The sequence below is a fragment of the Carassius auratus genome, chromosome 27 (assembly GCF_003368295.1).
Source record: "Carassius auratus strain Wakin chromosome 27, ASM336829v1, whole genome shotgun sequence".
NCBI classification, from domain to species: domain Eukaryota; kingdom Metazoa; phylum Chordata; class Actinopteri; order Cypriniformes; family Cyprinidae; genus Carassius; species Carassius auratus.
Genome location: NC_039269.1, coordinates 12,532,029 through 12,547,808, shown reverse-complemented (window position 1 = coordinate 12,547,808; position 15,780 = coordinate 12,532,029).

Below are 15,780 nucleotides of genomic sequence, written 5' to 3'. Positions count from 1 at the left end.
TGGTGCATTTTTATGTGAGTAACGTCTGTGTTCCTTATGTGTGTGTTTTTTTTTTTCTTACATTTTGCTACTAATTAACATTGTTACTTTCTTAGGCTGCCATTGTAGAGGAAATTAGTAATGATTCCTAACCTGATTTGTTCAGATATGGGCCGTTATGATGTAATTTCCCTTCCCCCCTCCTCATAATTTGTTTGCGTGCATCATGTGCCATTTCCTTTCCCTTGCTCTCGTCTAGTAGTCTTTCAGCTGCCAGGAAGGGACATTTTCATACAGTTACCCATTTACTGGAAGCAACACCACACAGACAGTTTTGTGTAACTTGAACTCTTCCAGATTACTCCTGTTGCTTGTAATTTAGCTGTAGCTGCAGGATTACTGGGTTTACATCCTAACTTGATTTGACTTGCTGTTAGGTTTAATTATTCTGTAAATAAGGAATATGACACAGTTGTTGAAGTGCATGCTCTTTTGCTACAGTAGACACGCTCAGATTGTTTAGTCACTCGGAAACCAGGAAGATCTCATTAGACAGAACATGCATTTTAATTGTAGCGAGCATGGTATTAAAATGCATCTAAGCTCTGACTGACAGAACACTTACGTAATTGATACATAATTTAATTTCTATAACTTGTAAAGTCACAAAGCTTTAGAAGTTTGTTTACTGGAGTCATTACTTTCTCCTTTCATTCTTCTTTATTTCGAAATGGCTTATTTATCATTATTTAGAAAAATATATATTGAAATATATTTATAGGTTTGAGTATTCATTTGCATTTTTATTAATTTAATTTAATTTTATTATTAATTTAATTTAATAGGCATATCTATTGAGGAATAAGAAATGCAATCAATTGAAATGTAAAGTAAAATATAATTGTAAACACATTTAGTAAAGCTGTCTGAAATGTATTTCTAATTTGAAAACAAAAGCAAAAAACACAAATAAAAAAAATTAAAAATAAATCTGAATGTATTTATTTAATTTAATTTCTTTTTTCTTTTCTTAAAAAAAAGGAAAACTCTGAAGCCCATTCAGTCTTAAACTTATATCTGTTGATGTACATGCACATTTATATAAAAGAATAGTAGTCAACACTTTATTTTAAGGTGTTCTTGTTACACGTCACATGCACTCACTATTGTAATAACAATAAATTATGCATAATTACATGCAAGTAACCCTAATCCTAACCGTACTTAAATGTACAGTAAAATTGCATTGTAACAAGGAGACCTTAATATAAAGTATAACTGAATAATGTTCTGTACATTAACAATCTTTATATATATATATATATATATATATATATATATATATATATATATATATATATATATATATATATATATATATATATAGCACATCTCATCTTTTTAAAATCAAATGCACAGCAAAACTGTGGTCTTGGTTGTTAATTATTCTTGTAAGATTAGACACTGTGTAGTATTTATGTATTTGGTAATGGCTGTCCACCGAGGCTCATTGACGTACGTGAGTAGAGTGCAGCTAAAGGCCCAGCGCAAAGAACCTCCGCCATGCTGTTGTTATAAGCACGTCAGTAATGTCAGGTGGAAAAGATGGCTTACTTCCTCTTTCTCTGCCAGGACCCAATTGAGAGAGACAAAGTAGCAAGACAAAGCACATGCTCGGGGTCTCTTAATCATGAAAGTTCCGGAATTAAATTACATATGCATTTCTTCCGCTGTCTTTATTTGTCTGTAAACACAATAACATTTTTTTTTTTATTATCTGTTGTTATGTATGTACTATTTGTTTATTTATTTATTCTTTTATTAATTGATCACATCAAAGCAATATTTTTAGATATATTCTCACTAAAATATGTTTGGTAGTGGACCCCTTTAAAAAAAAAAAAAAAAAAAAAAAAAAAAAAAAAAAAAAACAGCTGCTTTAAGTTTTATTAAACCATGAAGCCTCAACAAATTGCTAGGAGTATCAACATAATCTGGCAGCTATTAAACCCAATATAAACCCAGTTTCCCATGCATTGGGAGTCTAAATAGAGACATATAAATGCATAACTACACTATGAAGTGTTTTACTGCATATTACATTTTTGTTCTTGTTTTATGCCTAAAGCTCGTTTGGTATCTGTTTACAGTGAAACTTTATGTCGGAACTGTGGTTCCTAGCAATACGTGAGGTTAAATACAGGTTCCAGCATTAAAATCTCATTCCAAGCTCGATAAACACAGGCCCATAAACGTCTCCTGCCACATTATAATGAGCGGCAATTTCTGATATTTAAACAGCCATTTATGGGGGGGAGAAATGCCAAATTTACACTCATTCTCTTTGAATCTAAAACATTTAAAAGCGATAATGTAAATTTCAATATTTGCTATAATAATCACATATGTAATTTTTTTTACATTTGGAATAAACCTTGCACTTATTTTAGATTTCTTCCTCTTTTTATTGGATCTCGGTTCTCAAGTGTATACTAGAGATTTCAGTCAGCAATTTTCATGTCCGACAATTAATACTTTTGAATGATTTTTTTATGGTTTTTCAAGAATACTAATCTGCTGTTGCAAAATTGGCAATCCATAACACTCGATTGTTCTTTCTTTTTTATTACTTTATTTTATTTTTCACCGAAAACAAAAAAAAAAAAAAAATCTCGAACAGGTGAATTATCGCATAAACAATATCATGTTCATACAAAGGGAATAAGCCTCAAGGTTCAAGCATGTAGTATATAATCCAAAAAATTCAGGTCAAGAGAATCCAGAGGCAGCAGAATATGTTAATTTGGCAGAATATTAATGTAGCAGTTTTGTTGGAAGCTACCACATTGCTTCAGCCCAAAATTATATAAAAAGAAAAACTTTTTTTTATATATTTTACTCACAATTAAGTCCGGGTGACTCGCACTCCCCGAGTTGAAATAAACCAAGGCTGGCACTGTTGTGGCCATGCCGTGGTGGTCCTCACAGCCAAGCGTTCACCTTAGGCCATACAGAGCGTCCATACATGCGGAGACTGATCTCCACTGAGCAAAGCTCTGCTCTACACTCCTCCTCTAGTCAGACTCAGGAACTGAAACGGAGGCGTACACATCATTCAGAAGTTTGTCTTTGAAAACCACACCCATCCCAGAGCAGAGAGAGGAGGGGAGAGGCTGCCTTTTCCTTAAATAACACCAGAGAGGGGAGGAAACTTATGTTTTCAGCCTCAAAAGATCAGGCAGGAGGCTGTGTTTGAAAAATAAAAAGGAAACAGAAAGTTAGTGATATCTGAGGTCACGTAGGATGTTTCTTTTCAAGAGAGGAATACCCCTCTAAAATGAGGCTGCTTTGGACGATTTACTCATTTCACTTTTTTTTTTTTTCGTTTTTCGTTGACTCCACGCCCATAGGTTTTATTGTCATTTACGTGCAGAAGTTCTCAAGCTATCAATCTACCACACTTGACAGCATATCATGATCATCTCTAATTATTCTGTCTTGTATCATACCTTATTATCATCCAAAATGAGAGCAAAGATTTAAATACGCATGAGTAGTGTTCTTTATGTTTGATGACCGACTTGTGTTTACAGCATAACTGTTTGTGTTGCTAGGTAACTGGCTTCTACGTTATCATCTTAATCCAATCAGTCTCCATCACAGCCCACTAGCACTGAAACTAGAAACCACGTATCCACATCCATCAGTTCTTGTTGTTTAGCTGTGTAAATGATGGCTCGAGTCATCTATAGCAGCGGTTCACAACTGGGCCCAGATTTTTACATTGGACACCATGTGGCGACCCACCAATTTTACCAAAATTAAATTTCAGTGTTTTATGCTCTTGGCAGCCATTTATTCACTGCATAAAGCTCATTGTGGTCGGCACAAAACCATGCTGTCGTTGCAAATTAACCCATGTTTTATGCATTCTGGGTTATGTTGCCTTTTCTTTTCTTTTTTTCCCCTCACTATTCAAGGATAAGAAGGATGTCACGCAACCTGTCCACGTTGACATCTGCCTAATTTGCCTAGTGACAGATGGATTTGCAGAAAAACACAGTATTTTGATTGGAATCACAACAACTATAGGGAAACCTTTTCTTAGAAACTGCTTATTTTATTGTTTGCATCTATCTTTGCTTTTCCCAGAAAATACTGAGACTGCAATGAACCTCTTATAATGCACATATTAAAAAATATTTGCTTTCTAGCACATATCGACCATAGTGGATACTGTACTTTAGTTAGAGCATGGCTTAAATGAACCATGTAAAGAACAACTGATTGGCTCTCACTTAGCTAAATAACGTAACAAACAAACAAACAAACACACACACACACACACACGCACACACACACACACACACACACACACACACACACACACACACACACACACACACACACACAAAGTTTGGTCACTTTTTATTTTAAAGTCCAGTTCTTTCTATTAATAAACCATTAACTATGACTTTTGCCTCAACAAGCTACTAATTTGCTGCTTAATATAAGTTAGTAAGGTAGCTGTTAAATTCAGGTATTGGGATTATTAGAATATGGTCATGCCTAATATGTAATATGTGCAATATGTGCTTTATATGTATTAAAAAAACGAATATGTTAATATCAGGCATGCTAATAAGCATGCAGTTAATAGGGAGAACTGGTCCCTATACTAAAGTGTTACCTTATGATTTTATTTTATTTTTTTGTGTGAAATTGCCAAAAAATGCCTCATGGTTCATTAAGGGAATCATTTACAAACTCAAATAAACTCAATACATCTAAATATATTTTAATTTCAGCAGACTGAGTCTTATTCAAACTTCTAACTAATGAACAAGTTCATGACTGATTCATGTCTTTTGGACTAACAAATTAAAACGCTAATACATAAAAGTAACTTGTGGCTCATTCTGTATTTGTTGTTGCATTATTGAAGCATCGGTGCCTATTCTTGCCTTTTTTCACAAAGTTATCGCAACTAGATATTTTTGTGTCCGATTTTTGACCATAGTAATCATTGTCTGGACACTTGTTTAGTTACCAGGGGCAGCCTTCAGAGATGTTCCTGCAGGTTATGGCTTTGACTAATCAGAGCACTATACCATGGAAGAGGAAATGACACAATTAACAGCACTGTGAAGACTTGCTTACAAAGGAGAGGTCTAGAAACAAAGTATAAAAGTCCTATTTGGTCTGGCCGGTTGCCCGGACAGCAAGTGAAAACAAAGTTTGCTCACACACTCCCTATCGGGGACTTCAGACAGCCAGACAGCCAGACCTTCATGAACACTTTCACCTGTAACTCCCTGAAAAGGAAATCTACTGTAGCAAAAAAAAAAAAAAAAAAAAAAAAAAAAAACCTGTTCATGTCTATGTGTGTGTGTGTGAGTGTATGCATGTATTAAGTTTGTGTATGTATGAGTCATACTGTATGGGAGACTCCACCCTGCGTAGGAGGGCAATTGAGCCTGTCACTTACTCTGTCCTGGGAAGAACTGCCCAGACAACAGCTCTCTTTGTTCAAATGTCAGTTAAACTTGGGTAATGATGAGATCTTTCCAGCTGTCCAATCCCAAAGCTATTTCGCTTGCTTTATACAAATTGACCAATGTCGTAAAAGTATAGCAAACTCAGAAAATTGAATGTTTATCCTGTATGTTCTCCTTTTTTTTAAATTAGAATTTTAAAAAAATTATCAAGAGATATTTTGAGACTGCACTTAAAAATGTCCATTCGATTCTTATCTGTAGCTTCTCTATTTTAGCACATTTATAGCTTCCCTTTGCAGTCACGCAACCTTAAATTACACTTGTAAGAAACATAATTATTTTGGTTTGTGAATGTGTGTTTATGTGTGTTGCCTAATTTTGGAGTAGAAGGGAATCCAGGACATGGAAAGTTTCTGGGTTCACCGTCCTGTCTGATTAAGTCTATGAGCAAGGCAAAGTTTAGCAGAGCACTACTTCACTAACCAAATGTAAGCAAATGTGTGACATTGTCCATGTTAATTCCTTTGCACAAAATGTTGGATGATCTTGCTTCCATTAAAGCTTCAAAAATTCTTGATATTTTATATTTTCTAAATGAATTAAAAATATTGCAAATTAAATCATATTTGTGCAAAATTTTTATTTCTTTTTATAGTTCCATTATGAAAGCCATTTTTTGTCCAAAAATATTTTTTTAACCTTGCAATTTAGACATTGATTCTCACAATTCAAAGTTTGTATTATACTTTTTTCTTGAAATTATGAGAATGTATATTTCACATTAATTGAAATGTTTTCTTAATTCCAAGTATGCATCTTGCAATTCTGACTTTTTTCTTTTTTACATTTTACAGTTGTGAATTATGGGCTTGGATCTTGAGTTTATATCTCACAATTTCTTTAGTTTATATCAGTCAAAAAATCTGAATTATTTATATTGGCTATTTTTTTCTTTCTGTGGCAAAAAAGACAAATCATTTGTTTAATATTATTTGGCTATATATATATATATATATATATATATATATATATATATATATATATATATATATATATATATATATATATATATATATATATATATATATATACTATTTACAAAATGTACTATTGAAAATATATGGTGCTAGTTTATATTAGTCAAAAAATCTGATTTATTCATATTAACTTTTTATGTTTTGGCTATTTTTTTTATTTTATTTTATTTTTTGTTTCTGTGGCAAAAAAGACAAATCATTTGTTTAATATTATTTTGCTATTTTGAAAATAGTAGAATTGAAAATTACACTTTTTTCCCCTCAAAAAATAAAATAAACAAATTATTTTATTTATATGTATATATATATATATATATGTATATATATATATATATATATATATATGTATATATATATATATATATATATATATATATATATATATATATATATATATATATATGTATATATATATATATATATATATATATATAATTATTATTATTATTATTATTATTATTTTTTTTTAAAGTGTGATTTTCAATTCTTCTATTTTTAAAATGGTGCCTTGGTCACTAAATGACCCCTGTTCCTCTGAGTCTCTGTACATAGATCTGTTAACTGCATGAATCAAAATTAATCCTGTATTCAATTTAAAATGAATCTGAGAGAAATAATACTCTGATATTTGCTTTGAAGTCTCTGAACACTAGGTAACTTTAAGTCTGAGCTGTAGCAAAAGAAAATAAGGCCCATGTGGTCATGTGTGCCACTTAATAGGGGACATTGGGTTTTGCTCTATAATCTGCCAGCTAGCTGGAAAGCCAAAATCAAATATTTTGTTTGCTTGCAGCTCGGTCCAAATAAAGCATGTCTTCGCCCTGCCGCCTGCATCGCCTTCCCACAGCAATGGGTTTGTTTGCACCAATTAAGAATCATTCATGTTGAAATCTGTTCGCCATTTCATTCAATGTGGCTCTTGGGGTTTTTGATCCTGTTACGATGCACAACATTTGAAACATATAATTCATGCAACATGTATATAACATGCAAACAAACTATTTATGCATTACCTTTCATAATCACTGATTGACATTACACCTCACTGATGTATTCGAGTTGGGTGTGGGAACAAGGGGGTTTTGTTTCGAAGGGAACTGTAAAGTAGGAATGGCGTCTGGAAGCACTTATCCGGGGGCCTGACTGATTATGCCAGGGAGAGACTCCATGTGCGCTGTGTAGTTTTATTTAGCGCGACAATTAACTAATCACTACGGCCTTGAAGCAGGTGATTATGCTTCATCTCATTCATTCATACGTGCCCCCTCTGTTCATACGCTCCGAATGTTGTTTTGCAAACTTTGTCTTCTTTAACCATGTGCAGTGCAATAATACTTGCTTTTGTAATGGCGATTTTGTTGTTTTATGTGATATGAAGACCAGTCATCACTGAAGTACATCTATTGATGAGTGATTAATTCTTCCTTTTGGTCGGTTGGAAATAGGCTAACTATTATCTAAAGCTTGCCCATCACCACATCTGTATTAGTGAATAAACCGACCCACTTCATAGAGCGGTTTTGCCCCTCGTACATGCAAAACTAGCACCTGGAGGCATCCATTAAGGGATTTTATTTGCTCATTTAACAAGATCTGACTGTACGACTTCATATAATAGGCATGTACGTTGCTATCTCTGGCAAGTTCTGACAGTCTGACAATGAAACGTAGGTTCAGATGGATTTGGACACACCCAATGTTAGTCTCTTTATCTGTTCAGTGGCTGGTGTTTCTTTCATTCAGCGGGAGAAGAAAAACAGCTACGGAAGCGTGCAAACAGTGCATATCAAGCTGCTAAAGAAAAAAAAAAAAGCTAAAAGCTAAGTCAAATGAACTCCAGCAAAGGTCAGCAGCAGTGAGCCATTTGGTCTTGTCTAGTTGAAACTGTAATTTAATATATGCTGTAGTAGTGCATCAAAGACAATCTCCAGGGGAAGTGACTTACAGGGCAACAAGATGTGTGCTAGTGCATGTTAAAAAAGGGTGTTTTCACAGCGATGCCATAGAAGAACTGTTTTGCGTTTCCCCAAACAGTTCCTAAAGCCCCTTCACTCGAAGAATGATAACTATATTAGCATCCGCACTAATGGACGGTAATGGCTTTTTCATTATAAGCATGCTGCTTGAGCGCTTGAAAGCAGAATGGATGCTGATTGGCTGTCAATGTTTTTATCGATCATCAGCTGAAAAAAAAATAAAACACAGCAAAACAAAAAGCTCTGAAAGTGACTCCAATAATTTTGTTCCTCTGTGCAGTTATTCATGGTATAGACTCTTTTACATAGGGCCAGATTTACTAACATATTGCGTCAGCGCAAACCATCTTTTGGCTTTAAAATAGTATTGTCAGGATTTACTAAAGACACGCAGTGAAGAATTAGAACTGAAAAGGCGTGAACACAGTTATTATTTATTTATTTATTTATTTATTTTTACTAATGTTTACACCCATCAAATTACTGGTTCTTGCATCATTACTAAACGCCCCCAAAAATACATGTCTTAAACCAGTTATTGTGTCATACTGATTGCGATTATATTTGGCCCTTTGACCTGAAGGGTTTAACCACCTTGCACACATGCTTCTGCTCAAAGTTACACCCAGAAAAGTGTGCAGCATAATTAAAACCATAAGATGTGAAGATACTCTGGCATATTGTTGTGCATTTGTGGCTGATTGGGAAAGCGGCAGACAGAGTCATCTGCTTTTCTCAGCGCCCTGCGTCTTCAGTCCTCTAATCACTGTGACCTCACTCATCAAAGACCTGAGGACTAAAACAAGAGCTAAAAAAAGTTATTTAAAAAAAAAAAAAAAACTGAAGAGAAATGGCTAATTCTGTTTGTTTTATTATTATTATTATTATTATTATTCTTTGTTATCATATTTTTATATACTTCTCTTTTAAACATGACACTTAATAAAAAATAATAAGAATAAGAATAATTCTACAGTCTGAGACTGATAGACAGCCTCATATTGTGACCAGACCTGTTTGTTTTCATTTAGATTAAATCATATTTCGGAGCTCCATAAACAGTTTAGCTCTGATCTCCAGATGAACTTCTGACAGGATCCACTGGTTCTAATTTCAGGGCAAAAGGCAGAGAACGTTAGAGCGCACTTTGTTTGTAATGCATCTTCTTTAGTCCCCTGAAAACTCCAGAGCGTTTATTAAAACACCTATGTGTAATAATAATATCACAAGAAAAATCAGGTGTGCATGCATGACAAATATTCCTGCTACACTTCAATTTACAAATTCAATTTACAAATGAAATGATAAAATCAGTTTGTTAATATAATTAATGTTCAATCAGGCAGTCTTCCTTGATGAGCATGTTCAACTACATAAAAATAACTGTTATTTATTATATACAAAACCTAGAATCATTGTGTGTTTGTACCGATTATATTTAAGTAACCATATGTATGAATTGTTTTCTTTTTCAAAAGTGCTTTTATACTAAATAGCAATAAATAATTAAATGAATTAAATCATGAAGAAATAGAATAGAAATAGCATGACCATTTTGATGATGACATAACTTTCATTTTGCCCAGATTATGACAATGTACATTTAATTATTGTGATTTAATTTGTCACTGGATATGAGTATTCATTTAGCCGTTCTTTGAGAAATCTTTGGGCAAAATTGAATTGAGATAGAATTTACTTTAAAGAAGCAAAACCTAATTTTGTGCTAAACAGTAGAGGACATACTTAAATGCAATAACAAAAAGCATCTCCGTTAAATTTGTTCTTACTGGCTGCAGATGTTCGATGTTTTATTTTGCATAAATTGTTGAAATTGTTATTTGTTTCACTGGAGGGCCATGCTGTCCTATTCAATTCTAACATGCGTTTGCTGTGTTTTACCAGTGAGGGCTTGCCACATAGCTGTAGTATTAGAGAGCCGCTTTAATAAATATGTCTTTAATCTTAGTACAAGAACACCTTGTGTTCCCGACAGTACTGCAATGCTTTTACATGATGACATGATTCCTTTTTTTCCCTTTTTTCCTCATGACGACATTTTTCATGACCTACTTTTAAGGTTCATGCACTTTCTTGCTCGTTTCTATCACATATATCTGAATTATAAAGAAAGAAAAAAAGAATGTGAATATACAATGGTCTACGAAAGTCTAATTTAATTCGTGAAATGTTTCTTTTTAGCATTAAACCATTTATTTGTGATGATTATTTTTATCAGCATTACATTTTTTATTTAAAACTGAATTATAAGTCAATATAAATTTCAGAAATCCTTTCTACAGTACTTTATTTTCTCTCTCTCTTTAGCAACAGCAGCATTCAAGCCGACCTAAAGCCTACTTATCAGAAAAATAATCCAAAGAGCATCTTACACATCAGTGGAAAAAAACCCGACCTTTTATACAAAGAAATTCATGATCAGTGTCATAACATTTAGTTTATTTGCTTATTAAACAAGAAATGTCTTGTATTGATAGTTGTATCTAAAAATCCCAAAACATGCAGTTTTTTTTCTCCAGGTTTCAGTTAGATTTAGAAGATTTTAACTGTGAACTTCTGAACCCGACTGAGCGTGGTTGTTACATTGAGCAGACTGAATAACAGTGCTGATTTAACACGAGGATATAGATTCCTTTTCTTGTTCTCACAGTTTTTCTCAGTAACTGTAAAATTAGGTAATTATTTGCATATTTAATTCAGCGCAGAGCGTTTTGTTTGTGTTTTTAATTTGTTGATGTTCAAAGCAGGTTTTTCAGGACTCCTTAAGGTAATCAAGTAATCTCAGGTTGACACTTTGAAATTCAATACAAATGGATTTGTCTGGGTCAGACCCTGATGGGGGAACAGTCAACATGAGTGCCATCAAAGCATGTGTTTCTGGCTATCTTGCGCCATCTGGATCCAATTATCGCCTTTCGCTCTGTCGCAAAAGCGAAGGGAAGCTTTTGCCATGAGTCACTGCCCTGAGGCACTCTGTTCGGTGGCTAGCCGTGTACACGGGAACCAGTTGTAAAGCAGCCATTGTAATCTCCTCTCCTCTGAACACAAACCCAAGAACTGGCCTGAAGTTGGGGCCGTGTCTCTTTCCCACAGTTGCTGCAGCAGTCTGGCTTGGGTGAGACAGACAGCTGGAGCTTACTGTTAACATGCCTCTCTCTATCTCTCTCTCTCTCTCGCTCATGCGCTGATAACCACCAGATGGTCGATAGTGAGTCTAGGATCCACTCTTGGTCTTTACCTCATTTGTCCTCTCCAGAGGTGCTCTGATGTATTTTAAGGAGCACTGAGAACACTCTTCAGATGCCAGTTACATAGAGTGGAAAGCATTTATTGTGCTGCCTGCCTTTACATGTGTTACAAGGAAGATCATCGTCATTGCTTAAAAAATAATAATAAAAATGATGTAGATTGCGATTCAATATTGCCACTCATACTGAACATATTTTATTTTATGTTCCACAGAACGAAGAAAGTCATAAAGGTTTGCCATAATATGAAAGTTAGTTTTTTATTTTATTTGTGGAGCTTTAAAATAACTTGCTTTATAAATTAAGTGGTAGGTTGCAAATTAACTTATACATTAAATTCATTTTAATTGAAGAAGTTATTTAATGTAAATTAAAAATGAATAAATAGCCAGTTAATATACTTTTAAGACCTTTTCCACACACAAAAAAATATATATATAACTTCAGTATCAATGACTACACAGATGTTTCATGCCCATTTAAATGATCTGTCTTAGATCTTTGTATTTTGCAGTTACTGTGCATTAAAACTGTTTGTTGCAGAAATGTCCACCTATTTCACACCCATGTACATGTCTAAGTCCTTCCGCAGCTCATTTGCTTCAAACTGACAATTCTGTCAACATTTACCCTCCCTTATATTGAGTGAAACTTGTATTTTCCCATGGAACACAAAGGGAAGTCAACAGGCTCATATTTTCCATACAATGAGAACGTTAAATAATTGTTGAATTTATTTATTTTTTAATTATGAGGATTTACAGATTCTAAGCAACTAATTTCTTTTGGTCACGTCTTCCAATCCATGTCTTTACCCAAATCATTTAATTCAATTCAGATATTGCAACACAGTTCATTAACATTTATTTAATTCTGGGTTTAAGATGTTTATTACTCCATTTGGTGGAGATTACAAGAATAATTTTTGCTTGTCCTAACTCGTTGTGAAAAAATAAAAAATAAATAATGTTGGAAATGGTTTGAGCGTAATTTTTAATCTAACATTGTCCATTTACATAGTGTATTAAACTAATACTCTAAATTAAGATATGGCTATGTCTTTATTTCCTGTTGGGGCTTTAAGGCTTAAGACGTGCATAATGAATGATTTTCTGTAAAACTGCTTTAAATGACGAATATTGTGAAATCTTGATACGGAATGACGTGAAATGATTTGTCATATCCAAAATATTATGCTATTTTGGTAGAAATCCTTCAATTGTATGAATGCATTAAAAATTGTAGCAGAAAATATTGTGGTAAATGTCTTAACTGTGCTTTTTAAAAGTTATTAAATTAGAGAGATTTCATCAGCAGGGTTTAGGCACTGCATGTGGTGTTTGTGTGTGTGTGTGTGTGTGTGTTTCAAATTCCGCTGGCTCATTCTTATTTTCATTGCATAACTAAATGCACTCAAGTTAGAACACCAATTAGAACAAATCTATTCAAACTAATTATTTTTGCTACAAAGTCTTAATCTAATTGTGTAGAAAAGTTTCATTTAATCTATTTTTTTTTCCTTGATTAAAAAAGAAAGCAAGTCATGCTGGTTTTGAGCGCCATCAGGGTGTAAATAATGACATATTTTTTTTTACCTTTTTTTAAAAAAAAAGTTATGTAACAACTGTTCACTACACTTTTTTTAAATCACTCCCTTCCCCCTGTTTTACTTAATGGTTTCCACTTCCAAAACTGCCTTTGAAAATCATTTGTTAATTTGCTAAATCAAATAATTATAATTTCACTCTTTAACATTTAATAATAATATTTGTTTTGACAGGATCCTGGTGGCCTTGCTGTTATGTTTCAGTTGTGTTTGGGTTCTCTCTCTCTCTCTCTCTCTCTCTCTCTCTCTCTCACCCCAGTAGCGGTGTGCCGAGGGACTAAATGTAGCTGTAGGACCTAAGTGTGAAAACAGCTCCATTTTCATTGCCTGTCTGTTTTCCTCTCTTTCTTTAGTAATAATGGCTGCCTGACTGGTGTTGAAAACCTCTGGTGTGTTGAGAGTAACTGTGTGTTCAGGCCTCTCTGCATTTCTGTCCACATCTCTGGAAATGACCTCATTAGTTTTCACATCCTATGCATTGTGAGTGATGGAGAGGGTAGTGATTGAGACTATGGATTTAGCTCACATGGAGGGTGATGTGGTTCCTCCATTTCCTGTTTGGATGTTTAGCGATGTGGGGTTTTGATAGTTGCTAATAACAATGAGTCATTTCAAAATAAACCCTTCATACCACAGAGGGGCACGTTAGTCTGAGGACTGCAAAAACCTGCTCATCTTTTAATCTGGGGTTATGTTATATACGACTAAATAGTATATATTTATTAAATAGTATGGTTCTGATAATTTTACACAACATGATATCCGTATTTTTGAAAAAAAGGTGAATTAAAGTGATTAATTAAAATTACATTTGGTCCATAAATAGTAAATGTTTTAATAAATAATACATTTTGACTTTTTGGACTCTATCCACTAATTTTACAGACACTTCCACATACCATAAAACAAAACACAGTGAAGTGCATAAATATACAGGTGAATCATCTATAATAATAAATAAATACAGAAATAAATACAGAAAATTCCTTGATATCAATATAGTGTATTGTGCCCTATTGTTTTTAGATTTTTTTTTTACAGTGTGTGTGTGTGTGTCTGTATGTATTATATATACTATATATTATATATAATAAGTAATGTTACTATATTACTAGCACTTGTTATATACTGTATGACAAATATTTATTGGTATTATTGTTATTGTTATTTTCCATGACTCTCTTTATGTTTGTTTTGAAATGACTCATTGTTAGTAGCAACTAAATCCAACATCACTATACCAAAACAGAAAGAAAATAAGAAAGAAAAGAAAGAAAGAAAGAAAGAAAGAAAGAAAGAAAGAAAGAAAGAAAGAAAGAAAGAAAGAAAGAGAAAGAAACAAAAGAATTGGAACAACATGAGACTAAATGATGTCAGAATTATTCTTATTCTTATAAATACTTCTTTTTTAAAAAAAATCAGAAAATGTTTTTGGAAGAATATCCTCTCTTTTCAATATAATAAAAAATAAACGAGGGCTTAAAAAACAGTTTTACACTTTTTTCACTCAAATTATCATATGGCATTTTTGAAGTACACACAAGTAAAATGTACTTCTTTAATATTACTTTAATAGTGCTTTAGCATGCACCTTTGAAGCTTGACAGCGTCTATTCACATTCACTTTCATTATACTGAAATAGTGGCAAGGATATTCTTCAAAAATTCTTCTTTTGTGTTCCACAAAAGAAGAAAAAATCATACAGGCTTTGGGCCGGTATGAAAGTGAGTAAAGACTGACAGGATTAGAATTTCTGGGTGAACTATTCCTTTAAGCAATGGGAAAAAACAACATTAAAAAGACAAGTTCAGTCAAACCACCATGCACATTTGACAACTGTGCATGGTTTATTATTTTAGGCTGCTTAAGTCTTTCTGATTCCCTCCTCCATTCACTTCATTTGGGTTAATGTCCTCCTCTGATTTCCATATGAGTCATTTTGTGGTTTGGAAACAGGTCAGTATCTGACTGGAGCTCCCACTAGAGAGTGGAAATAGAGTTAGGGTAGAGGCTGGCGGGTTATGGGTGGGCAGGGGGAAGTGCACACAGTAGCCTTGATGCATCTGTGCTCACGGTTGAACTCAGGGGTGGTTCCTGCGTGTTCCCGGCTGGGGCACTGGGGGTGGATGTGATGATAGATAACAAAAAACAAGAGAGTCCGTCTCAGGTGAATGATAGCCTCATTTGCCCTTTTGCTGAGAGCTGGATTTATTGAGATCTGCTTTTCCAGCCACTGCTCTCCTCTAAGAAGCTTTTGTTCTTCTGGAACATGATCATTAATCTTTGATCATCTAAGAAAACAATTCTAAGAAAAAGATCCATTGCAGATGGACATCAGGCATTAAGTTTCTTTCTTCGCAAAGCATTAAATGATTTAAAGAGAAGTTTCAGTTTCGATATTGAAGTAGCAAAGA